This window comes from Trachemys scripta, chromosome 3 (assembly GCF_013100865.1).
Source record: "Trachemys scripta elegans isolate TJP31775 chromosome 3, CAS_Tse_1.0, whole genome shotgun sequence".
Classification (NCBI taxonomy): domain Eukaryota; kingdom Metazoa; phylum Chordata; order Testudines; family Emydidae; genus Trachemys; species Trachemys scripta.
In genome coordinates, this window is record NC_048300.1 from 122227154 (window position 1) to 122251999 (window position 24846).

The 24846-nt window shown below is 40.6% G+C and overlaps 1 protein-coding gene across 1 annotated transcript in view; it reads right to left on the bottom strand.

The window, feature by feature from the left end:
- The window catches only part of FIG4 (FIG4 phosphoinositide 5-phosphatase), a 164447-nt gene that overhangs the window by 12755 nt on the left and 126846 nt on the right, over positions 1–24846 (bottom strand). The gene's annotated exons all lie outside the window — the stretch shown is intronic.

Here is a 24846-nt window from a genome sequence, read left to right on the forward strand (position 1 = left end):
GTGATGTCTTTCTAGACTCTTTCCAAAGACGAAGGCACACATTTTCAGAAATGGGTATTTAAAGTTAGGTATTTAAATTCGTATTTGGGGGCCTAAATAAATAGCTTAATTTTCACACCATCCGCAACTCCTATTGACTTATTTGTGCATCTATCTTTAGGCAATCTAGTTTGAAAATCTGAACCTATATGACCATAAAGGGAAAGGGGAAATACTGCAGCTACACTAAATTAATTCACCCAATTTTACTATCTTAAACCAGAAGGAGTCACATACCCTAATATGTTTGCTTACTTATACATACCTACTCTAAGTAAAATAATAATAATAAACTAAAAAAGCAAACTGAACAAATTTGATGCCTCGCTTATTAATTGATTTGTTTCTAAAGAGCTGACATTTCTCAAACTCTAATGAGTCAGCAGCCATTTCTCTTAGACATGATGGGGTTTAGATAGCAAAATGGGTTTCATTTTGAGCACTGAGCAAACTAAATCTCATTTTTTCCACCAAGCAACATCAATATGCTAAAAATATACTTAAAAACTACGTTTGTACATGCCAATGTTGATTAATAAACCCATGTTATGATCCAAATGTTTGTACTGTATTTGTTTTATCCAATCATTTAATTTAAACCCTTTGCTCATTTTACTAACACTCTATGTGAAGAACTACTCTATTGAATAAGCTTAGTATTTTGCAAAAACTCTTAACTGAGAACATGTTATTCACCACTGCACTGCTGGATATGTCTATCTGAAGGAACTCATGCTGCTCGAATGTCCCATCACAGAACTGAAATTGTCAGGATCGTAATAGTTGAAGACTGAGGGAGAGTACCCTTGACATGGGAAGGTTACTGAGCAGTAACCCTGTTTCTTTCAAATTGTCTTGTCTCCATACCACCCAGCAACAATCTTTGCACAGTGTTATGGCTTCATCAAGAAGGACACTTTCTGTGGGAAACCTACAATTAAATATGGTCTCAACATGCAAACCAACAGGCCAGATGTTCAAGGATTGAGAAGCTTAACTAGGCCTTGGGATAGAAGTAAAACCTGAAGGGCAGTTTTTAAGGAGTAGTAAGTGGTGATGCATTATTGTTCAGAGAACCAGAGGAAAGGGAGTCATGAGGAAGCCACCATGATTGCTTTCATGCTGCCTGATTTTCCTCTAAACTCTGGGAATCAGCAAAAAGGGGGTGGGGGGGGACAACAGTGCTCTGCTCCAAGCCCAAGCAAATGCATCCAACCTACAAACTTTAGGATTAAAGATCCTAGCAGAAGTTGGGAGACCAGTAACTAACTGCTGGAGACTTCTGCTGTTGGTTCACTTCTCAAAAGTCCTCCATGGAGTTCTCCTTGCCTAGAGAGAGACCACTTTATGCAAAGTGAGGTTCAGCCCAGGTTCAAAGGAATGGGGAGGACAGGAAATGCATATTCCTTTCTGCCAGATGATATATGCTACTACAAGCCGGTTGTTGCATTACAGTAGCATGGGCTGGAAGAGCAGCAGTTCCCAGGACTGCAGGACCAAAATAACCACTTGAAATGCCAACAACATACTGATGCCATGGCTGCAAGAAACCAGGGTCCATGTTTTAGAACTGAAAGATGCTCAAGCAATGAGCATTTTACAAACCAAATAAAAAGCAGGGAGAAGCTTCTCACCACAGTAATCTTAGGAGAGGAATGGCATCATAAGAAAGACTTCTAATAGACTGAGGGAAGAAAAGAAGACCGTACAGAGAAAAAGATTTCCACCGCTGAAGGAGAAATCCCTGAAACAGAGATGGAAGTGAGCTCACAGCACAAGTTCATGCAGAGCACAGACAGACCCAAAATTGAAAGATCAACCAGACTATACTCAGAGGAGAACAATGGGGAGAATTCCTGGCCAGTGAGGAGGGGAGAGTATTGTGTTTCTCTTTTGAAAGGGATGCCCCACATTATTAGATATTTGTGATCAATAACTATTGAATGATCCTATCCACAGACTGGAAACAAAAGGCCCAGATCAGCAGATGGATGGAGATTATAAAAGGTATGTAAATACTTTAGGTGCAGAGATAAGAGAAGGCAGGATAGCCTGAAGAACAGACCTAGGAATTTCCATCCAAAATTATGATGGTCAGAGGCTAAAGCTGAGAGGTCAGAGGTTCAGAGTGAGATGGGCCAAACTGTAATTGTTTTATTATTTATTTTGTGACTGTGATTAGACTTTTAATACTAATAAAACATTAAAATCTAAATCTAGAGAATACCATAACACACAATGTAGAAATAATTAGATTCACTGCGGTATTTAACAGTGATTTCTTCAAACCAAAATTTTCCACAAACATGTAATTTAATACATTGGTAGCATTTTAAGATTGAAAACAGAATACTGCATGTGGACAATAAATTGTATTAATATAATGTTTAAATCTCAAATATGGTCACATTGCCAAAACAAATTTGAAAGCCCGATAAAAAATAAGATTGCAAAGCATTTTTATAGTATCCATTGTAATAAAAAGTGACTGAACAGTTCCCTGGCTAAAACAGGGATAATCTGAACGAGAAAAATCGGAATAATATGAATGAGAAAGTAATTTAAGAAGGCCTATTTGAAATCATGAAAGAAAACTGTAGGTACAAACTCACAATAATCCCATCACAAGGATTGTGTGCTTTGTTCCTGTGAAACATTCTGCTGTAAATATGTGTTATACAAATGGATAAACCCACTGTACTGTAGTATAGACAAACTGAGAACTATTATTTGTATTACAATTACACCTTGAGATCCTAAACCGGTTGAGGTCCTATTGAGCCAGTGTTTCATAGCATCAGAATACTTTTCAGAGTTTTGTGTGGTGTCTTTTTGTTTAAAAAAAGGGAAGGCTCCTGGGCTCTGCACATTGTTGGTTCAATTAATCTAGGATATTGTATTCTATACATACAACATTCTATAGAAATACAGGTACACATGTCAAACTCTTTGCATAAATGTATGGTGTAAGATTTGATATGTCTTTCTTATTCAGAACCTAATGAAGACAGTCACAAATATTCAGGACCCAATTTTCAAATGGAGCCCCTCCGTATTTAAATGCCACAACAATTGACACTTGGTATCTAAAACTAACATGGACACACAGAACCACTGAAATGACCATTCAGTGCTGGAGTAGGATGCCTTGACAAGGAGCCTACAGTTGAAAACTGAACCCTGAAATTATTTTTCTAATTTTTTTTCTGTAACTACATTTTTAGTATCTGTCTTTTTAAATTAACTTATTAATATTTATTAGGATCCAGATACTCTACTGATGAAGGAATATGAGATTGTTTTCTACACACATCTAAATGCCATGACTCAAAATTTAATATTTATTGTTCACTCACACATCAGAATGCAGAAGGTTCCACAGCACAAATATTTGATCAAAGTAAGATATTCTTCTACAGACTACTTCAATCTATATATCCAGGCAAAAACCTGGAGCATTTAGAATTCATCTGACATCACGGGAACACTTTGATTAACATTATGATTCACGTATAAACAAACTAAGTTGCATTTAATGTTACTGAACACTGTTTTAAAGAGAAAATCTTGTTCTCTCTTTGATGAGAATGTGCTAGTTTGTGATTACATTTATAAAATTTAAAACTAAACATTAACTACTAGTGGGTCACATGCTTCATTGCTCATGTAAGCTGAGTGCTGTGTAATCCAATGTTTTAAGTGCAAATGGGTGGAAGGCCATCTGAGGAGGTTTCAGAGGGGCAGAATTTAAGGGCTTGTCTAGATAGAGTGTTAGTACGCAGCATGCTGGGGTGTAAATCCACTGCCTACTTAGCATGCCGCACACTAGCCAGCTGCATGGACTCTGCAGCTGTATAATAAAAATTCCCTAGTGTGCCTTGACCTGCTCTGGGAGTAGGGAACTTTTGGTTCACAGTTGCAGGGTCCACATGGCCACTTAGTGCACAGCATGCTAAAGTGCTGTAGATTTAGATCCCAGCTTGCTGTGCACTAACTCTCCATCTAGACAAGCCCTTATCTTGGCTGCCACCAGAAACTGAGAAGATAGCTGTGGAAGCTGGGCTTGGAAAAGTTGTGATAGTACACATTCCACATTTGAACAGAATAGGTAAAGTCTCTCCCAGCTAGCAAACTCCATAAAAACAGACATTTGCCAAGAGCCCATTGAAAGGGGCCTCTTCTAGTCATCTGTAAAGAAATCAGGCATGGACAAGAAAGCTCCAGGTAGATTTGCATAGGAGTAAAATTGATGATGTGAAAGTGTCCTGACGGAAAAACATGCACATTTCATACCTTTTGTAGGCACAGCTCATTGCACACACTAGGGGCTTCATACATCTCTCCATTCTCTCTCTACAGGCTCCCCATGTGCCACCCTCCCATCCTCCTCTATTTCAGGGACTCCCTGCAACTCCCAGCTCCAAGCCAGGGGCTCTGTGTGCCCCCTCCCCATTAGTATTTCTTTTAATTCTGCCTGGGAGATAGGTCATCCAGGGTATTAACATTTTAAACTGAGATGGTGGGTGGTATTGTTATACTGGTAGGTGTTGATGGCTGCCATGAACCAGTTCTTTGATCAATAGACAATCAGAGAAGCGGTTGCAGGTGCTGAGTCTGTTAATCTGATGCAAGAGGCCCCCCCATTCCCTCTTCTGGGTTTTCAATTTTCATCAATATGGTTCTGCCTAATGGCACCTATAACAATCCCTGAATGTTAGAATGGATTGGATGCAGTGTTCAAAAGTTATTGTGTTACATACAAATTGAGAATTATCATCAAGCTGAATGTAGAACCTTGCTTCAGTTAGCCAACCAGCAAATTTGCAGCTTCTGATAAAAGATTGTATTTTGCTTTTCTCAACTTTTAAACAAATATCCCGTGTGCTCACTAAGAGTGAACTTCTTTGCAAACACCTGACTTTACATTTCATAGTAATACACTATACACGTTCATGACTTTGAGGTGCCACTTTAGGCAAGAGTCTTCACCATAAACCATGTATACAGCAGAATAGTTATTTAGATATGATTTTACTCTGGATACAAATCAGAAATTACAACTAAATGCTTTATATATTTTCCCCCCTCTATCTGCTTTGGACATTTATAGAACATTAAAATTGGGTTAATGGCCTAAGACAAATCTACAAAAGCAAAGAAATTCACAGCTGAGCGCTGGAAAGACCCCGATTCAAGTTAAACATCCTGGGAAGCCCCAGGTATGGCTGCCCACTGGGCCACAACACTGGTTAGAATCTCCACAGCACCATGAGCTATGGCCCTGTCCCTCACATACTCCTCCTGTCCCCAGCTCCGATGCAACTTGAGAGAGGGTCCTCGGAGGGCAGCCGTACATGTGTGTTCTGCAGTGCATGTGCAAGGGGAATAATCTCCAACCATATACAGGCCTTAAAGACCCCCTTTATGCTGCTCTGGCTCTTTTATCCAGTGTATATGACATGAAGCAGATCTGAGGCCTTCACCCCTAATATTTTAAAGTGAACTATAAAGAATAAAAATGCATTTGTTTTCTTTGATTCTTTGTGCTATACAAAAACAAGCTCAAATGATGCTTTAAATTTTTTTTAAAAATATAGGCCTCTACTTCCCTGTTTTTGCTCAAGAACTCTAAGGAGTGGGGAATGTTGACATAATAGGAGGGGCTGGGCGGCACGGTTCTTGTACCACTTCAACTATATCAGTTTAGAACCAATACAGTTAAAGTGATCTTGTGGGTGGATGCAGTTATACCCGTAGATCATCTTAGCTTATTTCTGTACATCACCTATCCATTTTAGACTTGTCTACACAGATTTTATATTGCTTCAGCATTTCTTATCGCCTAGCAAGGTCAGTTCCTAGTCAACTGACTCCTTGTTAGATTACCTCACTCACTGCCCTCACCTAGGGAAGCTAGCTAAAACTAGTACAGGGTGATCTGAGCCCTCAACCCTCTTAAAAGTCCAGCTCACCCTGTGCCAGCTGGAATTAAACTCTCTGAAAGGCTCAGTATCCACCCTCACTTAGGTGAAGCACAAGATGCACCTGGATGGGACAGAGTACCCAGACAGGACTTGTGTCAGGAAAGCATAAAGGGCCATTAACTACACTTGAAAGAATGAGGTTTTTGCTTATCTGGAGTGTAAGTTTATAGCCATATGTTTTAGGTGTTGAGCAGTGACAACATTTCAAAGAAATTTCTGAAGAATTCACCAGCAGACTGTGCACTGATGAGAAAGTAGTCAAGATAGAGGTCTATATGAATCTTCTGGCAAAAGAGAACTACCAACATCACTAGGACCTTGCTCAAAGATCATGGGACAGAGGCCAGGTCAAAAGAAAATGTCAAGAATTTTAGTCTGGGCTAGACAATCGAAGATTAAGACAGTAAACTGTGGGAAAGAAAGGAAAGGTGGAGGAAAAAAAGGAGCCTGAATGTTGTGGTACAGTACTTGCCAATGGCTGGACTGAAAGGAGAGGTCAAAGGTTTGAGCCTAATGCTGCAGTCTGATGTGCTGGAGACAGCCGGCTTTGCAAGATGAGTAAATATGGTCTCATATTTCCTGAGTTCAGTAACTCAATCACAAGACCAGCCCTTCCCTCTGGCCTGTATCTGAGCTTCAGTAACCCTTTTTAATATTTTAACAATCCCTTACAAAAAAAGGAGATGCTTATTTCATCCAGTTTAGGGAGTGGACAACAGAGGAAAATTCAGTGATCTAGTTACTATTCTCTCATTTGCACTTGGGAGCCTGCAATATCCGTGAAGAATAAATCAGAAAAATACTTTTCTTTTTAGAATTCCTTGTTAAGGGGCTCTCTGCCCTTCCTTTCATCCTCCTTTGTCCTGAGAAACACAGAAATATGGAGAGGAAGAAAAAATGATTAGGAGAATAGGTAGATTCTCACTATATATATATATATATCCTGAGATTGACAGACTATTTACAGATAGTCTCTGTACAGTACAGAGCAGCATTCTATTTTAAAATACCCAGTGAAAAAGAGGAAGTATGCAAATGAAGTGGGAAAAATTACTTATCTATAAAATTACTTTTAAAATACAGTGACACCAAAAAACATGTGGGTCAACAGAATACTGAATAGGAAATACAGTGTTGTGTGGCAAAGCTATCAGTAAGTTTGAGAACCTGAGAGATATCTATGTACTATAGTTACCAGAGCCACCTGTCTAGTGGTTACATTCACTCATCTTCCATTTACTAAGCATACAGCAGAATCAAGAGACCATTCACCTGCTTTTCCTACCATAAATCCAACATTACAAGTAAATGTAGATGATCATTTCAAGGATCTATAATCAATTATCTTCTTCTGCCTCTTAACAACAGAAGAAAGCTTAGCAACTGGCAGGACTCTAATTCATTCAAAGATGACAAGTTCAATAATAATCTTATCTTCAGTGTAACTATGCTGCAGTGATAATATGCAATGTTTACTCTGCAAACAAAAATGATTTTGTTTTCTGAACTCCAAGAAATGGAGCACAGTACTAATAAACCTATAGATATTAAAAATGCAAAGTACTGAAGAAACCCAAGATTGTATGAAAAATTAAGTAAAATCATTCAAGGCAACTAGGTTGTAATTTTAATGAAGCATTGGATATAAAACTCATTGATTTGTTCTTAGCACTATACTTTAAAGTGGTACCATCACATTAGAAATAATATTTTTTGAAATGTCTTATTTAGATTATTATTAGAAAAAAATCTACAGGATTTAGACGCAGCCTGGACATCAGGATCTTGAGAGAGGTCAGAGTTGAAGATAACATGTAGATTACAAGTTTCAGTGATAGGCAATAACAGTGGTGTTATTGAGAAAGGAGCTAGCAGAGAAGACTTGAGAGGAGTAAGTAGATTAACAGTTTTGTTTAATCATGTTGATCTTGAGCTGACATCTAGACAGCCCCAAGAAGATGTTAGAGAGACAGAGATCTTAGCCTGAACAGGAGACGACAGATCTGGAGCAGAGAGTTAGATCTGTGAGCCATCAGCATGGAGATGGCAGTTGAATTTGTGTTTCCAGATGAGAACAAACAGATAAAATGTAGATGGAGAAGAGAAAGGCATTAAGGGTAGAGCCCTGTGGAACCCCCACAGAATGTTGGAGGGGATACGCTATGGTGATAAAGCACTTAGAGAAGTAGAATTAGAAGGCTTGAAGCCAAGGGTGGACAAGATTTCAAGAAAAGTGTGGTCAACTGTGTTGAAGGCAGCTGACAGGTCATGGAGGATGAGGATGGAATTCTGGATAAGAAGAGGTTATTAGAGACTTAGCCAAGAGACTTAGCTAGCTTCTTAACAAAAGACGAAGGGGGAGGGATAGCTCAGTGGTTTGAGCATTGGCCTGCTAAACCCAGGGTTGTGAGTTCAATCCTTGAGGGGGCCACTTGGGGATCTGGGGCAAAAATCAGTACTTGGTCCTGCTAGTGAAGGCAGGGGGCTGGACTCGATGACCTTTCAAGGTCCCTTCCAGTTCTAGGAGATAGGATATCTCCATTAATTTAAATTTAAATATAAATAAATAAATAAATAAAAAAGCCAGATTCTCATATGCAGTTACACTATTGTCTGGCTATCCTGAAAGGAGGAGACACTGGATATGGTTTAATTAGGCTGCAACTCTATTATTAGATATCGGGACTACCTTACAGATAAAAGTATGCAGTGCAGGTAGCTCCATGATCATTTCAATTATCTATCCAGGGGCTTCTGCCAGTCGCCACCCATTTTTCCATCCTAGTCCCCCAGCCAGCCCATTACTGGGACCTTACCATCCCTCCCTGCTCAAAGGAGGGTTAAGGGAGGCTATAAGGAAGGGAATTGGCCCCCTGCCATACCAGTCACAGGAGTCCCAACTCCCCTCCCCCGCCCCATTCCATTCCTTTAACAAACACCTGCCTTTTAACTCCTTTACCAAGCCATTTATCTGGTCACTCCGTCCCTTCCCTATGGAACACCTGCACTGGACATCTGCCCCACACTTACATAAGTTGTGACATCATAGCCTAACTCCCTTCCTTACTCACGATAACAAAACCTCCCCTGAACCCACTCTCCTGAAGGTGGAAAAAAAATCCACTCCACTTAGGCCAATCTCGTGGTGAGGGAAAATTTCCTTCCCAGCCTCCCTAGAAAGGAGTGGCTAGCATAATGCCCACGATGATCAAACCTGGTATTTTGCCACCTCCAATAAGAGGAAGGGTGGGTGCTGCTCCAACTGGTCCAGGGAAAAGGGGCTTCTCCTGATGGGCTTGCCCTTTATCAATTCCTCAGCCCTTTTGATCCTTGGGGGACGAGTCACAGCATCATGAGGCCAATCCACTCTACTTTTGCAGCAGCTCCTGACCCTCTCTTTCACCCCAGCCCATAAAGCGCTATATCCCTTCCCCCTGCAGCTGGCCAATGCCCCCCCACCCCCGCCCCGCTTAACGTGCAGTGCGGTCATCCTGCTGCTGCCTCTCTCCAATAGAGATGTACTTGGCAGCAGAAAAGTTCTGTGGCTCATTTGCATCCAAGCAACAGCCATCATCACTCTGCTCCCATACAGTGAGTGGAAGTCAGGAAATGATGGGGCATGTTGGTGCTGAAAACTTTGGTACTGAGTGCTTGGATTCCAGCGTGTTGGTATCAGTGGGAAGGATATTGATTTTTTTCAAGAGGTGGCAACATCACCGAGAGACCCTTCTGTTCCGAGGCGTCAGTGGGACCTGGGCCTTGAACTGCTCCTAACTTAGATCTACTCTGTGATGGAGAGGAAGATCAGTCTATGGTCACTGTGGGAGTGATGCTCCTTCCTTCCTTCCTTCCTCAAGGAAGATTGAGTGAAGGAGGACAAAGAAGCTCTGGCTGACAGCAGTTGAGGAGTGGAAATCTTGATGCCGAATGAGCCCTGGAGCTCACAGAAGGGACTTAGCTTACCAGAAGTGGTCCAGTCTAGTTTGGTGTTCTACTCCCACTCATGAAACATTGATGCCCTCATGGACCCCACTAAGAGGAAAAGCTTCAGGAGAGATTCCCTTGCTTATGGGGTCCTTTTTGAAAAGGGGCAGCATATAGAGATGTTGCATGGTATATGTGCTTCTTTGAGGCAGAACAGACACTTTGAGAGTCCATCATGAATGGGAATAACTGCCTTGCAGAAGGGATAGGATTTGAATCCTAGAGATTTTGACTTGTCCTTGTCCAGGCAATCGAGTGCCAGGACACTTCCCAAATTTGAAGACTTTTCCCTTTCTTCTTTTTGCCAAAAAGCTTAGGAATATATAAATCTCACTACACTAAATTTAGTTTGAACACTAAGTAACTAGAGAGAAAACAATCACACAATGAGCGGAGAAGCAGACTCTGCAGGTGTTCTGTCTCTCAACCATTGGCGATCAGAAGGAACTGAAAGGCAGTTGCAGCCACTCCATCTTTTATGGCCTCTGCTACACAACGCTGGAGGGATGAAGGGTGCAGCATGGCTCCAATGGACACTACTATTTAAAAAGATTCTGCTCTTGCATGAATGGGCACCAGAATTGGAATAAATGTGGACAATCGCTCAGAAACGACCACCACATATATACTATTTAATTTTATTCAAATAAGAAAACAGAGGCCAAATTTGGCACACTGAAATCAGTAAAAAACAACAACAACCCCCTCCCCTGTAAATAGCATTCAAAAGATAATGCATACACTGTGCATACACAGTCACAATTTCTAAGGCTTTGCATTGTTTCCTAATTATATTTAATGAAACTTAACTATGGTTCATCATTCCTCTTCCATCTGATAGAGCAAAATAACGTGCGGACTACCATGTATATGCAAGAGCTTTGACATATCCTTTAAGCATATTTGTTTGCTCAAGGTTTTATTACCAAGAATGTTATCAATTTGTTTTGTCCCGTTGGTGCTAAGCAACTTAGTTACTGCATTGCTACAAAAAGCAAGAACAAATGCACGCTTTCTTTATCCCTTCATTAGTGTGATGAGGAGTTCTAAAATTAAGAATAAATGTTAAAAAGTTGTAACATTTATAGAATAAAAGAATTCTCGTAGAACTCCTATTTCCTAAACTGCAATTTTATCTTTGATAATTAGAAAACATTACCATAATATTCACAATATCCTTTATAGTTAATAAAATAAATCCTGTTACACCTGCATAATATTTAATTACAAAGAATATTGAAGTTTTCAGGGTTGATTCCAATTCCTTAGCTTTTAAAAAAACATGATATGGTTCATTAGCTCATAATTTTTTTATGCAATAGCTTAATGAACAAGCCTTTCAACTTTTGAGGACTGCTTTCAAATCATGCTTCTGACTGAAGCAAAAGGGAAGACTAACTATCTGTAGGTCTGTTTCTTTGAAGATATTATCTCATAGGATTCTCACCTTTGGAGTTTGTATGGTAAGTTTATTGATCTTCTTAGGAACAGCTGTTGTAGTTCAGCATTTACTGCAACTCTGCATTTTTTGTACAGCCATAATGCAGTCCATATTGTAATGACAGGATTGTACAGACATTTGTTTCCCACGTAATTCATAAACTATCTAGAAGGCTCTATGGACTGAGGACGTGACCACTGATGGCAGCTACTCAGTGGACATGAGTCTCTCTCACACTTACCTTTTACTGCCGTAGAGAGTCAAAAAGCTTTAAAGATACTTTGTTGTGTGCTCAGAGCACGAGACATGATAAAAATTGTATGAAGATGGTATCTTTTAATTAAAAGTTTTCAGTGGTTTCATCTGAGACACAGGTGGACATAGGTGTAGATCACAAAACTTCTGTACAACTCAGTGTGATTGGATTCTCTCACCAAGAGAGGAGCAGGACTGAGGCCATGTCTACACTACAGAGTTAGGTTGACTTAAGTTTATGTCGATGATCATAAGTAGCTTTAATAACATCAGTTTGTATTTGTCCACACAAAGCTCATTGCATCGGCGGAGTGTGTCCAGTCGTTGCTCTTGCATTGACAGAGCAGTGCATTGTGGGTAGCTATCTCACTGTGCAACTCGCCATCCTATGCCCCTGGGAGCTCTGAGAACAGATCACGGTGCATCATGGAGACATGCTTGCCATCCCATGATGCAGTTCTTTCCATCCCATAATTCCATGGGCTTCCTACTTCATTTCACACTGTTTTGCAACAGCTCTTGTAAACTGTGAGCCCTCCCATCTCTGCCTGACAGCATGGATCCTGAACTGCTGACCAGTCTGGTGATTAGCGTTCTGAACACAATGAGGCTGGTCCTGTAGTATTTAATGAGCTGTGAAACAGAGTAAATTGGTGCTTGATTTGCTGCCTGCCATGAAAACAAATAATTCAAGATTGCTGGCGGCATTCATGGAACAGCTGGCCACGGTGGACTGTCAGTACTGGGTTCGGGAAATAAGCACTGTGTGGTGAGATGGCATCGTGATGCACGTATGGGATGACTAACAGTGGCTGCAGACCTTTCGGATATACAAATCCACCTACCTGGAACTATGTGCAGTGCTCACTCCAGCACTGCGATGCAAGAACACCAGAAAGAAAACTGTCCTCAAGGTGGAAAAGCAAGTGGCAACCGCTGTGTGGAAGCTGGTAACTCCAGACTGCTAGTGGTCTGTCATGAATCAGTTTGGAGTTGGGAAGTCCACCTTGGGTGTTGCGGTGATGCAAGTGTGCAGGTCCACTAATTGCCTCCTGCTATGAAGGGGACAGTGGCATCATGCTTTTGCCTTTTTCCTCCCCCACTTATGCTGGAAGCAACAAGAACACTGGGAAGACAAAGACCTGAACTGAGGAGACTGGTCCCAGGCTTAAAGGGGAAGCCTGTGTATTAAGAACTATAACTTACCTGGAACATACAATGGGGTGAGAAAAACTTCTTGATCCAAATACTGCCTAGTGTAATACGGTTTAAGATTTAGACTGTGCGCTTACCTTTTATTTTCTTAGGCACAAAAAGTTAGAGATAGTTACCAATCACTTAAAATTTATCTTTCTGTAGTTAATAAATCTGTTATACTTCACCTAAAACAGTGCGTTTTGCTTGAAGTGCTTGGGAAAAATCAGCTCAGTTTATAAAGGCTAGTATGTGTCCTCTCTACATCGAGGGATAGGGGGGCAGGGTAAAAAAATTACACTGGTCAGGCTTCTGACCAGGGCAAGATGGTACAGTTCTGGGGTGCAAGGCTGGGGAGATTTGCTGGTGCTCTTTTCTGTGTGATTCATGAGTGACTCAGGGAGCATTCACGCAAGTTAGGTTGGTGTGGGGCTCCACGTGCTGTTGTGCTAAGTGATAAGAGCACCTGAAGGGGTTTGCTGCTTATCACTAGCAAAGCCTTGTGAGAGAGAGAGCCCTGGCTGGAGAGTTAAAAGGGCACAGCGGTACCCCAGTTCCCGGCTGTACCCAATTCAAATCTCTAATCCATCAGTTCCACATCCATGTGTTAAGAAACCAGCCCACATTACATTATTAAGTAGAATGTTGTAGACAATATACTACTTGTTGCCCTTAGATTCTTGTTCCAGGCTAGAAGACAAGTCTAGTGTAGAACAAACAGTCTCCAAGCCAAGAACTTGTATCTGACACAACTATAGAGGGAAACTTTGATGAGAAAGTTTTGGCTACTGTATCTTTGAACATCCTTATTTTCAGATGTCTCAGTTTCTTGAAAATGTAACCTTCACTGTGGTTTTGCTTCCTGGACATTTTTATTAAACTACATTATTGTAAACATTTTTACTTAAGTTACAGATATATATCCTCAACCTTAAATTTACATTAATACATTTTTTGCCTAGGGTTTTTGACATTTTGTGTATTTGTATGGTAAAGGCAACAAATTACAAAGGTAGGCATGCTTGCATCCTTCCATAAATAAATATAGGTTTTTGGGTATTAAATACAATATTGATATTCACTTCTGTAAGATGTTCAGAAATATTCTGTAATGTGCTAATGTGACACGAGACCTACCGGGGTACCCAGCAAGTGGGTGTACTAAAACTGGAGAGGGAAGGTGTGATGATCTGTTTTCTGTCAGCTAACAAGAACTTTATCTACTATACTGAGTTTAATAATGTAGAGTACAGTAAGTTGTGATGAAGAGCTACAAGAGATATTTTCTAACAGTTTCCTGAAACAAGGCTCTCTCTAGCTGCATGCTAATAAATTTCTTTCAAAAGAAACGGAAGAAATCATGCTCAAGAGTTGTTATGCTTGGAGTAATCTAGCTCTATTTATATTAAACTACAATTTTATTTTATTTGTGATTTATAGGCTCTGTATGTAAGGCAGAGTCTTACTTTCTTGACTACTTCCAGTTATCTCAAAGTGTTCTTGTTCAAAACTGTCTTCCCCAACAAGAGTGATGGCAAGGAATGATTAGAGCTGATTCTGCAAAATATTACCTGACTCTTTTTTAGTACTGAAATTTCATGTACATGAGATGAATGGTTACCAGGATTTTGGGATGTATGGGGGACTCTCTAAAAATCTACCTATGACAATGAGAGAAGAGAACAGGAGTACTTGTGCAGGGCCGGCTCCAGGCACCCGCTTACCAAGCAGGTGCTTGGGGCGGCCACTTCAGAGAGGGGCGGCAAGTCCAGCTGTTCAGTGGCAATTCGGCGGACAGTCCATCACTCCTGCTCGGAGCGAAGGACCTCCCGCCGAATTGCTGCCGCGATCACGATTGCGGCTGGTTTTTTTTTTTTTTTTTTGGGGCTGCTTGGGGCGGCCAAACCCCTGGAGCCGGCCCTGTACTTGTGGCACCTTAGAGACTAACAAATTTATTAAGCATAAGCTCTTGTGGACTACAGCCCACTTCTTTGGATGCATATCCGAAGAAGTGAGCTGTAGTCCACAAAAGCTTATGCTCTAATAAATTTGTTAGTCTCTAAGGTGCCACAAGTACTCCTGTTCTTTTTGCGGATACAGACTAACACGGCTGCTACTCTGAAATGAGAGAAGAGTTTCTTGAAACAATCAGACCAACTAAGCCAATGTAATTACATATCAGAATTCCACATTGGGTATGTCTAACTCTCCTATTAGAGATGTGAGAATAATCCAAGAGTTTGAGTCTAAAGTATTTTATCTTTAAAATACAATTCTTAATTACATATTGCATTTGTCTTTGCAGAAGACTTCATTTGTAGAAAGAAGGTTGATCATTTCTCTCATCTTAAGTTGCTCTAAATACCATATTTGCCTTTCAAAATAATTCATACTACCCTCATTCTCCAACTTCCTAAACACTGTCAAGTACTGGTTTGTGAGTATTTCTATTTGGATGCAAGAAAAAAGAACGTCTTCAGAATTGCTTTGATTATGGCACTATATTAGAACTTCATCTCTCTGAGAATATTTTTATGGTCTAATGACACATCAGCTTTATTTTACTTCAAGTCAGTTAAGATCACTGCAATTACAGACTTTTGAGAGCCATCTCTCTCACAATCTGTTGCTCATAAACCTAATAAAATCTGACACTTGGATGCTCTTGCTATTTCAACTGTATGTTCTACGAGGTTAGTATCCTCTGCACAAAACTCCCTCCTGTCTCAAACCTGCAACTCAACAGTAGAATACGAAAAGGAAACTACCTTCTTCTGGAAGTGAAGAGAAATAACTTCTCAAGAACAGATACAGTCAACATTTCCCTCAAAAAAAAAAAAAATTAAATTCAATGAAAGTTGGATAAAATGAGATTTATTGTAAAAAAGGTGCAGCAGAGAAAAAAACACAGAAAATAAAAGACTATTTGCTTAAAGTGATACTACCTAAGGGCTTAAATATTTATTAAAAAAATGCCCCCCTTACTACAGGTTAGGGGTGGTCTGATAGGCTCAACTCTAGGGTCTTGAGAGAAGGGAGGATGGAAAGGCTGCTCTGAGGGCTTTCCTAGTCCTGTTGTCCAGAACATACGTGGAGAGTAGGAGAATTCTGTCTCTTTCCAGGAGAAGCTACCATGCCTGGGGGAATACTCTCATATTAACCTACTCTTTTCAGAGCTCCACAGTATAGGGAACACGCTTTATTCTCTGAAAGAATGGAATGACTCATATTTAGCCTGTGATCCACTATGACCCCCAGATCCCTTTCTGAAGTACACCCTCCTACGCAGTCATTTCCCATTTTTTGTGTGTGTAACTGATTGTTCTTTCCTAAGTGGAGTACTTTGCATTTGTCCTTATTGATTTTCATGCTACTTATTTCAGACCATTTCTCCAGTTTGTCCAGATCATTTTGAATTTTAATCCTATCCTCCAAAGCACTTGCAACCCCTCCCAGCTTGGTATTGTCCGCAAACCTAAGTGTATTCCCTATCCCATTATCTAAATCATCAATGAAGATATTAACAGAACCAGAACTGATCTGTGCAGAACCCCACTTGATATGCCCATCCAGCTTGACTATGAACCATTGATAACTTTTTGGGAACTGCTTTCCAACCACTTATGTACCCACCTCATAGTAGCTCCAACTAGGTTATATTTCCCTAGTTTGTTTATGAGAAAGTCATGTGAGACAGTATAAAAAGCCTTACTAAAGTCAAGATACACCACATCTATCTTTTCCCCCTTATCCACAAGGCTTGTTATCCTGTCAAAGAAAGCTATTAGGTTGGTCTGACATGATTTGTTCTTGAATAATCCATGCGGTTAATTATCTTATCTTCTAGGTGTTTGCACGTTGATTGCTTAATTATTTGCTCCGTTATCTTTTCGTGGAGAATACCATCTCAGCAGCCCCTTCTCTTATATACCAAAAGGGCATTCTCGCTTAAGCACTGCAGCTGAAAGCAACTGTTGCCATGTGGCATGTTTTTTTGTAATCTCAGTGGCCTCAAAGTTTTCTTGAACTGTGATCATTCTTTTCCAGAGCAACCTACAGAGGCCAAAAGATAAATCTCTTTCTCAAGTGTTGTATGCCGCAGTGCTGCCAGCTCTTGTGAGTCCTGAGGTATTTGGGCTTTCTCAAAGCCCCAGCTCCTGGAGTCAAGTAATCACATGACAATCTCAACTTTCCTTCAAAAACAAAAACCTTATTTCTAGCTCTCATGGTTGCAAAGAAAAGCTTGAAAGTAGAAGAACAGAATACAAAATGTGCTATTTTTAAAAGCTCATGATTTTTAAGCCAGCATCAAGACTTTTGGGGCCTCACATTTTTTGAATACTTGTGGTAGCAATACTTAAGAGGATGGTTTGTAGTTATTTTAATTTTTTAGTGTTCTAAAGTTTCCAAATATTTCAAATCTCAAATTTCATTCTCATCAAAACATAGCCTTTGCAACTACTGTCATCCTTACTGAATATTTAGTATTTTAAAAACCCATTTATATATTTAAAAAAAACATTTATATACACAAGTTCACACACTGGTTTTTTGTTGGTCTACTTAAAGATACTTTAACAAAATATTTCAGACAAGTGCTTTACTGGTCACTTAGATGTGAGTTAATAAATACAACAATATTAGGTCTTCATATCATTCAAGTCTTATGAAATAAGTGACCCATAGTTTACTGGTCATAACTTCACTGCTAGCATACAACAAAGCTGAATACCATTTTGGACAAAATATTATTCTGTGCTGAGTGAAACCTTGTTATGGGCCGAGTTAAAACTCCACTGAGATTGACATGTGTGAACTCACCCTTCAATTAACATAATTATAAGCAAAAGCTCCCACTTAAGAAAAAAGGTGTAGGTGAACTAGCTTTTGGCTCAGTAATGTTTTGGGTAGGGGTGTGGTGGGGGGAAGGGGGAAGAGAACACACAAAAACTGAGGACAGACAAGAACAGAGAGAGAGAGAGAGAGAGAGAGAGAGAGAGAGAGAGACGGAGGAAGAGGCAAGAGAGCCAAGAGGAGCCTGTAAGCACAGCATGACCTGGAAAAAGCTAGAGAGAGCTTCTGGGTCTGGTGTTGGCTAAAGAGATTTGGGGACTGTAAGCTCAGAAACTGTTCCTTTTTGTTCTTGGTTCTTTCTGCATTCAGAGACACAGGGCTTTGTACATTCTTTGTAAATAAATATGACTGCATCAAAGAAATCCCAGACTCCATCAATTTCTACTTCCACCTGGAACATCCCCAGGGTCCCAAACTTTGACAAGCCACTCAGGCCGAAAAGGAGCAACAATACTTCAAATGTAAAATCTTGCTGTCAGCAAGCCAGCCACTGCACAAGGCTCTTCCTAAATTTAAAGGCAAGCTCCAGTTCTTCATCTCAAGATACACCAGGGAACTGTACCCCATTTTACAAGTGGGGGGAACTCTGTTATACAAACCTGTAACATCACCCTGCCTCCTTCCCCCACAAGGTAGTCATAAATGTTTAATGCAATTAAAATGACCTCTATATGTACATACTGTTCTTATTTTTATCTTTGTTCAGGGTTCTCTCTTAACTTGTAACAATGTCTGTCTCTCTATGTACAAATAAATGCAAATAAATTAATACAAAAATGTATATAACTGGCCACTGTAGCACCATATCTTTAAAGCTGCTTGTCAGTCTTCCCAGTACTGTAAATAAACACCCTTCAGTATTGTCTGTGCTTGCCTAATTCTTGGGGGGAAAAAATCTTCTTGCCTAACAATAGTCTACTGTAAAATTTCAGCCTTCTTCTTATAGAATCATAGAAATGTAGGGCTGGGAGGGTTCTCAAGAGGTCATCAAGTCCAGCCCCCTGTGCTGAGGCAGGATCAAGTAAACCTAGACTATCACTGACAGGTGTTTGTCCAACCTGTTCTTAAAAACAATCAATGATGGGGATTCCACAACTTCTCTTGGAAGCCTATTCTAGAACTTAACTACCCTTATAGTTACAAAGTTTTTCCTAATATCTAAGCTAAATCGCTCTTGTTGCAGATTAAGCCCATTACTTCTTGTCTTATCTTCAGTGGACATAGAGAATAATTGATCACAGTCCTCTTTATAACAGCCCTTAACATATCTGAAGACTTATCAGATCCCCTGTCTTCTTTTCTTAAGAATAAACATGCCCAGTTTTTTTAACCTTTCCTCATAGGTCAGGTTTGTAAGCCCTTTATCACTTCTGTTGCTCTCCTCTGGGCTCGCTCTAATTTATCCACCACTTTCCTGAAGTGTGGCACCCAGAATTGGAAACAGTACTCCAACTGAGGCCTCACCAGTACCGAGTAGAACAGGACAATTATGTTCTGTGTCTTACATTCAACACTCCTGTTAATATAGCCCAGAATGATATTAGCTTTTTTCGCAACTGCACTGTGTTGGATGGTGTGTGGCTGGCTGAGGGAGTTGCAGGATCTCGGACAGGGCAGTGCTGGCAGATGCTGGAGAGAGAGAGAAGGAGCTCTGGGTTGGTTGCTAAGACTCCATCAGGACAAGGTCGTGAAGTAAGGGTGAAGATGGCGCAGGGAGGAGTATAAAAATATTGCTTGAGCATACAGGGGTGTAATCAGAAAGGCCAAAGCACAATTGGCGTTGCATTAGCAAGGGATGTGAAGGGTAACAACCTAGTGCCAGATGATGTGGAAAAAGCTGAAGTACTCAATGGTTTTTTTGCATCAGTCTTCACAGACAAGGTCAGCTCCCAGACTGCTGCACTGGGCAGCAAAGTATGGGGAGGAGGTGAGCAGCCCTCAGTGGTGAAAGAACAGGTTAAGGACTATTTAGAAAAGCTGGACATGCACAAGTCCATGGGGCTGGATCTAATGCATCCGAGGGTGCTTAGGGAGTTGGTTGATGTGATTGCAGAGCCGTTAGTGATCAACAGCTCAATGTCTAGTTGGCAGCTGGCATCAAGCGGAGTGTCCCAGGGGTCTGTCCTGGGGCTGGTTTTGTTCAACATCTTCATTAATGATCTGGATGAAGGGATGAATTGCACCCTCAGCAAGTTTGCAGATGACACTAGGCTGGGGGGACAGGTAGATATGCTGGAAGGTAGGGGTAAAGTCCAAAGTGACCTAGACAAATTGGAGGATTGGCCATATCTGATGAGATTCAACAAGGACAAGTGCAGCATCCTGCACTTAGGGCAGAAGAATTCCATGCACTGCGACAGACTGGGGACTGACTGGCTAAGTGGCAGTTCTGCAGAAAAGGATCTGGGGATTACACTGGATGAGAAGCTGGATATGAGTCAGCAATGTGCCCTTGTTGCCAAGAAGGCTAATGGAATATTGGGCTGCATTAGTAGGAGGATTGCCAGCAGATAGAGGGAAGTGATTATTCTCTTCTATTTGGCACTGGTGAGGCCACATCTGGAGTACCATGTCCAGTTTTGGGCCCCCACTACAGAAAAGACGTGGACAAATTGGAGAGAGTCCAGCGGAGGGCAATGAAAATGATTAGTGGGTTGGGGCACCTGACTTATGAGGAGAGGCTGAGGGAACAGGGTTTATTTAGTCTGCAGAAGGGAAGAGTGAGGGGGGATTTGATAGCAACCTTCAACTACCTGAAGGGGGGTTCCAAAGAGGATGGAGCTGTTTGAAGTGGTGGCCGATGACAGAACAAGGAGCAATGGTCTCAAGTTGAAGTGCGGGTGATCTAAGTTGGATATTAGGAAAAACTATTTCACTAGGAGGGTGGTGAAGCACTGGAATGGGTTATCTAGGGAGGTGGTGGAATCTCAACATGTAGAGGTTTTTAAGGCCTGACTTGATAAAGTCCTGGCTGGAATGATTTAGTTGGTGTTGGTCCTGCTTTGAGCAGGGGGTTGGACTAGATGACCTCCTGAGGTCTCTTCCAACCCTAATCTTTTATGATTCTATGCAGGCCGCAGGGAAGTGGCACAGGGAATTAGAGCAGCGGCATGGCTTCGATGGGCTGGGACCTGGACTAGTGGGCAAGCCTGTGTCCCCCCACCTCCTATTAGCCACTGGGGAAAGTGGCCTGGACTTTGAGGCACCCTAGAAGGGGAACTGAACTCTTTAGTGGCCCAGCACGAGAGCTGAGGCCTGAAACGCCTAGAGATGGCGAGGACATTGCCTCCAGGGGGAAGCCCTGGAATACGGCTTGACACTAGGGCTGAGACCATTGATAGACTACAGGACTAATTGAGGACCTAAGCCTAGTGAGAGGAGAGAAAGTGCAGGTCCGCATACACTCGACCATAGGGTGCTCACGAGAGGTGAATGCATCCCACTACAAACAGCAATTTTGTTATTTTTGAACAGATTTCATTTCCTTTGCAATTTCCTTCCTCCCACTTAATTTTTAACTTTTGCAATATCAAAGACAATTCTCTGAAACTGAGTTTAGTATCTCTAGCTAGTTTTATTTCAAAGTTTAGAAGGGTCTCCCACTTCACCAGAGTTCTGCATTATCTTCTGAAGGCAAGAATGTCCAAAAGAATTTTTTTTAGCATCAAGGTAAATCAGCAAGCGGCTATATGAGGAAAGCTCTTTAATACAAAGGTGGGCTGTCAGCATAAGTTTTCTTTATTTTTAAGAAAAAATGTGTGATGCTAGCAGATCAAGTGTCAGCTCCTGCCAAGACTGCAGGCATTAGTTAAGAACTGACAAACTCACAGCTGGAAACCAGACCAGTTCAAAATAGGTATTAGTCTTACAAGAATTATTTAGTGTTTAGACTTGATGAAATACTTGTACGTTGCTGCATGCATTAACCTCACTTGTAACGTCTGTATTCTATGCTATAAAGAAATATGTAAATTTTTGCTTTATAACTTTAAAAATGTTTGCTCTAAACTTGTGAAGCCAGATGGGAAGAGTGTTTCCCCTCCCCACCCATTCCGAAGAACTATCAAAATCAGAGGGGCCATCAAGGATCGTCACAGTACACAGAATGACCTTATTGCACCCATGGTGAAGTATGTGCAGAAGGCCTCATCCCATTCCTTTGAATGCTGGAAGAGTTAAATAAAAATAGTTAATGTGAAGATTTTTTATCTCTTTGCTGTGTGAACTCTCACAGGGCCAGAGAAACCACACTGAAGTCAGAGATCCCGAGGGCTTATCACCTGGGTCCCCCTGAAAGAGAATTTGAATTGACAGGTCTCTACAACTCTGTCACTCTTAGGATTTAGATGGTAACTCATTTGTATATCTATGTTTGCTTGCTTTAACCAATATGTAACTACTTCTCTTTCCTAGTTACTAAACCTTTACATAATTTATTACAGGATTGGCTAGGGGTGTTGTCTTTGGTGCAAGACTTAGGGTACCAAGTGAACTGGGGTAAGTGACTGGTCTGGTGGGACTGGAAGCAACCTGAATGTGGTGTGATTTTTGGTGTATGTGACTATTTACCACTAAGTCCAGTTTGTCTAGGTGACAAGATAGACTGGAGAGTCCAAATTGAGTGACTGTGACTCCATGGTAAGATTGTTACAGTGATCTAGGAGCTCACATTTGTTACCGGCTTGGTAAAATCTAATGATAGAACATACCTCCAGTTTGCTGTATCTGCCCTGTTTTTGACACTCTGCCCCGAGGAAGGCACTCAGTCGTGAGCCACTCCAGACAGTGTGACAGAAAATAATTAATATATTTTTAAATGAAACTGTTTAAATGAAGTATTCTAACAAACTGCATATTACCCTTTTGAAAATAAGTTGGAAGCATTTAAAATTCATCTGTAGTTTAAGAATCTTTTGAAAACATCACTTTATCAATGTTGATAAATGCAAAGTAATGCACATTGGAAAACATAGTCCCAACTATACATATGAAATGATGGGGTCTAAATTAGCTGTTACCACTCAAGAAAGAGCTTGGAGTTATTGTGGATAGCTCTCTGAAAACATCCACTCAATGTGCAGCGGCAGTCAAAAAAGTGAATAGAATGTTGGGAATCATTAAGAAAGGGATAGATAATAAGACAGAAAATATCATATTGCCTCTATATAAATCCATGGTACGCCCACATCTTGAATACTGCGTGCAGATGTGGCTGCCCCATCTCAAAAAAGATATATTGGAATTGGAAAAGGTTCAGAAAAGGGCAACAAAAATGATTAGGGGTATGGAAAAGCTGCCAAATGAAGAGAGATTAATAAGACTGGGACTTTTCTGCTTGGAAAAGACTGTTAAGGGGGGATATGATAGAGGTCTATAAAATCATGATTAATGTGGAGAAAGTAAATAAGGAAGTGTTATTTACTCCTTCTCATAACACACAAACTAGGGGAGTCACCAAATGACATTAATAGGCAGCAGATTAACAACAAACAAAAGGAAGTATTTTTTTCACATAATGCACAGTCAACCTGTGGAACTCCTTGCCAGAGGATGTTGTGAAGGCCAAGACTAACAGGGTTAAAAAAGAACTAGATAAATTCATGGAGGATAGGTCCACCAATGGCTATTAGCCAGGATGGACAGGGAAGGTGTCGCTAGCCTCTGTTTGCCAGCAGCTCGGAATGGGTGACAGGGGATGGATCACTTGATGATTATCTGTTCTGTTCATTCCCTCTGGGGCACCTGGCATTAGCCACTGTCGGAAGACAGGATACTGGGCTAGATGGACCTTTGGTCTGACCTAGTATGGCTGTTCTTATGTTCTTATATAACAAAACTGATACAACTACTGGAGAGTCTAGGCAGCTTTGATAGGCACTTAGGCCTGCGGAGATAAAAACTCAACTTGGTTCATTTTACCTTAGATTGTTTTAAATTACAAGTTTTTCAAAATTCTGATTAACTGTCATTTTTGCAAGGTTCCTGGCTTCTCTTCAAATCTTTCCTGATTGATTTTTAGCATGGAGTCATTATGGGGAATAGCTTCACTATTTTGGAACATATTGTTCTGCATGTTCAATTTAAGGTCCCAATCCTGCAGCTGACTGCCTGGGCACCAAGCCCTGCAGACCTGGAATCAGTTGCAGAATTGGGATCTTAATATTTCAGACCACCTTGTTACCCTTCAGTTCAGATACCTTCAATTAATGGTATATGTTATTTTATTTCAGATAATTTCTTTTCAATTATTTACTTATGCTGCTCTAACCATCAGATAAGTATCATATCTAGGTATCCACTGGTCTATATTTTTTCATATACTTCTAATGATTAATAAAGTCCAGTATCAATTTATTACAGCCTACATATTTTCACCTAACCGCATCTCTCTCAAAGGTTTATAAAAACTATTAGATCTAGCAACTGATATATTAACATTTACTTTCAGTTAATAGTTTAAAACATACTAATATTATTCTGGACCAAACAATTTTCAGATCCAAAAGAATATATTTGAAAAAAGATTCTGATTTGAACACTCCTAATTGGAATACTGGTGGGCAGATATAGGATATTAATTAAACATTCTAAAATATAACTTTCACAGAAAGCTGCAAATTCATTTAAATTAAATGAGATTTTATTTGCGGGATATACTATACAAGTGTCACTTGAGTGAGAAAAAGAGACTGCTAGATACCTGTTTCGGTGGATACAATCCACCCATGTCACAGCTTCCCACTATGTTTGGGGTTTGAGCTCTGTATCCAATACAAGTAATGGATGTTGATGAAAGAATAGTATCAGAGGGGTAGCTGTGTTAGTCTGAATCTGTAAAAAGCAACAGAGGGTCCTGTGGCACCTTTGAGACTAACAGAAGTACTGGGAGCATAAGCTTTCGTGGGTCAGAACCTCACTTCTTCAGATGCAAGTAATGAAAATCTCCAGAGGCAGGTATATATCAGTGTGGAGATAACGAGGTTAGTTCAATCAGGGAGGGTGAGGTGCTCTGCTAGCAGTTGAGGTGTGAACACCAAGGGAGGAGAAACTGTTTCTGTAGTTGGATAGCCATTCACAGTCTTTGTTTAATCCTGA